We start from the raw sequence: 2,716 nt of genomic DNA on the forward strand, positions 1-2,716 counted from the left end.
TTTATATTTTGCTCTCGTATGCATTATACTTCAGTTCCAATCTGAATGGTCATATGTTGATTATCAATGGCCCTCCCGTACCATTAAGCAAGATTCTTATAACTAGCTTGACTCTAGCTCAAGGTGTCAAGGTGCTGCTTCTCACAAACTAGTTTGACCTCGTTAATTTGCAGGGCATGTTCAGGAACTTAAACGACATGTTTGCTGGGCTCTTTTTCATGCTCAAATAGTCTAATAGATAAAAACGAAAGCCTAACTGGCTTTAGAACCAAGCTAATTAAATATTAAATTCACGTTTGATGATAACTTGGATCCTTAGTACCTGTCGGTAGTTGCTGAAGAAACCAATCAATGTCGTAGAAAATACAATAGATATTCCTAAATAGAGAAATTATTGCAATAATTTTTGTAAATTAATCTTCACCAATAGAGTTACAAAGATATTCAAGTTACTTAACAACAGAAAGCATTGAAATTGTCCTTCTAAATTAAACCTTTATTTTCAAAAAACAACTAGCTAGGGTTCGGTTTTGAACTTGTTCACCTAGCTAGCTAGCTGTATATACAGCTACCAGGTAGTAAGGTGCACAGATTAACAAGGTCTACCTCTAACACAATCGAGAGCACCCGAAAAGCGTGTGAGCATGCTCACATGTCCACCAGGCTTTGCATTAATCACACCCGGTTTGTTCATTGTCTTGATTGCATTACCAGATTGAACAAAAGAAGGCTCCGTTGAGCAACAAATCCCCCTCTGATCTCCAATTCCAGGACTTCCACACACTTTCAACTGCATAGTCCCTCTTGGTCACCTACATAAACGTATATAAAGAATGTTCAACCTGTGTAGTGGACCAAATTTAATCTTAATATAGAAATGCGATGATCTCTTTTGTTTGCTACCACAAATATCAAGGTTCCATCCTTGACATAATTAATACTAACTTTTAAGCAAGAATTTCAAAGATTTTAATTAAATTCATCCCAAAACTGTATTTTGGTGCAGTAATGGCCCTTCATTAGGGTCATTAATTACTAGAAGGAAGTGTACCTCTTTGCATGCTGGATCAGAAGGAGCAATAAACCGGTTACCCTGGCTAATGATAGTAGGATGTTGGCTGCCACCAATAGCATACATTTCCCAGTGAGTATAGTCATTGTTTACAACATGCACAAACCCCCATCGGACCCTCGCATTCTTTGCACTAATCCACGACCAAAGTGGTTGAAAGCAACAGTTATTTGCATCACTGAATCGCCAGAATAACTATCGCTTGCCCCCAACAACATTACCTGCGAAACAAATTTTGTGTGTTTGCAAATTACACCTTCTTTATGCTAAGTTGTAAGATACAACACATTAATAGTCAATATCTCTTTTAATTATTGTCATTTTTTGTGCCAAAAATAGGATCCTCCAATCCATAATACATGGTTATACAGTAAGAGGATTAGCATTGGCGGTCGTTAGTTATCAAAGAATCTCCTCAACCTAATAGTTCAAGATATAATTTATATGGGATGGTGAGATTCGAACTTGTAACCGCTTGGTCATCAAGGCTTTGATACCATATCAAACAATCATCTCAATCAAATAGGTTAAGCTGTTAGAAGAGATTTCAAGATATAATTTACATTATTTTCTAACAGCAGTGAACAAGGTATGAAAGTTGAATTATTTCGCTACCATAAAAAAATAATGGATATTCTCACTTAACTTTTAATTAATTTAATTGGGTTAATTTCATAAAAAGAAAAAGAAAATGGATACGTACATCATTATGTTTGGTGAAGTGGCAATTAGATATGGTGATGGCATTGGATCCCATTACGGCATCAATGAGGCCATCTTCGCAATTAGACATGGAGATATGATCAATCCAAATATCAGTTGACCCAAATATTGAAATCCCATCTCCATCGCTCCGAGAACGAAAGCCATAATGATCTACCGAGTCTCTAATCATCCCACCATTTCCAGCTTTAGCACCATGAATGTGGATCCATGGATGATCACATTTCTCACAAACTGTAGAGTAATTTGAGCACCATTGTAAATGTGCACATTAGCACCGCGCCCATCAATAGTCTTATTTGATGCCACCATTAGTTCTTCACTTAGACTAATAGCCATATCATGAGCAAATATAATCCAAAGCGGTTCGTCCTGAATCACTCCATAGCGCAATGTTCCTGGTTTAGGATTCACCATGTCGTTGTCTGACGGGTCTGTTACCCGGTAGTATTTTCCATGCATGCCTCCTATGGTTTTGCGTCCAAACCCTAGAGCACAACCTCCCAGCTTCTTGCGGTTCTTAGCCCAGTTTTTATCACATCTCCAGCATTGGTCGATAGGATTTGTTGCTAGGCATGGCCCTTTGTATTTTCCTAGATTCCTTCTTGTGCTATTGCCACCTTCCAATGACCTAAATAAAGAACATGTACAATATTTACACTTACAATCAACATTTTCACAAAGAGACGTTGCTTTTCACAATTATTAATGTTTAACATCAACTTACTTGTGCACTTCATAGTTGAAATGTTCAGCGACTTTCTCTGGATTTGGTTCGTAGGCCTCGCGGGAAGCCTCCTTGGCCTCTTCAGCTCGCTTTTTCCAGTACTCGTCGAAATTCGCGATGCCGGCCTTTGGAGTTGAAGTTTGCATGGCTAATGCAAAGAAAACTAACAACATGTAATTTTTAACAGCTCCCAT

General features: G+C 38.0%; 1 pseudogene; it reads right to left on the minus strand.

Annotated features, from left to right (window-relative positions):
- Positions 1-592: 592 nt before the first annotated feature.
- LOC118033352 (pectate lyase-like) lies at positions 593-2,716 on the minus strand (annotated as a pseudogene).

This window comes from Populus alba, chromosome 15 (genome assembly GCF_005239225.2).
Source record: "Populus alba chromosome 15, ASM523922v2, whole genome shotgun sequence".
NCBI lineage: Eukaryota > Viridiplantae > Streptophyta > Magnoliopsida > Malpighiales > Salicaceae > Populus > Populus alba.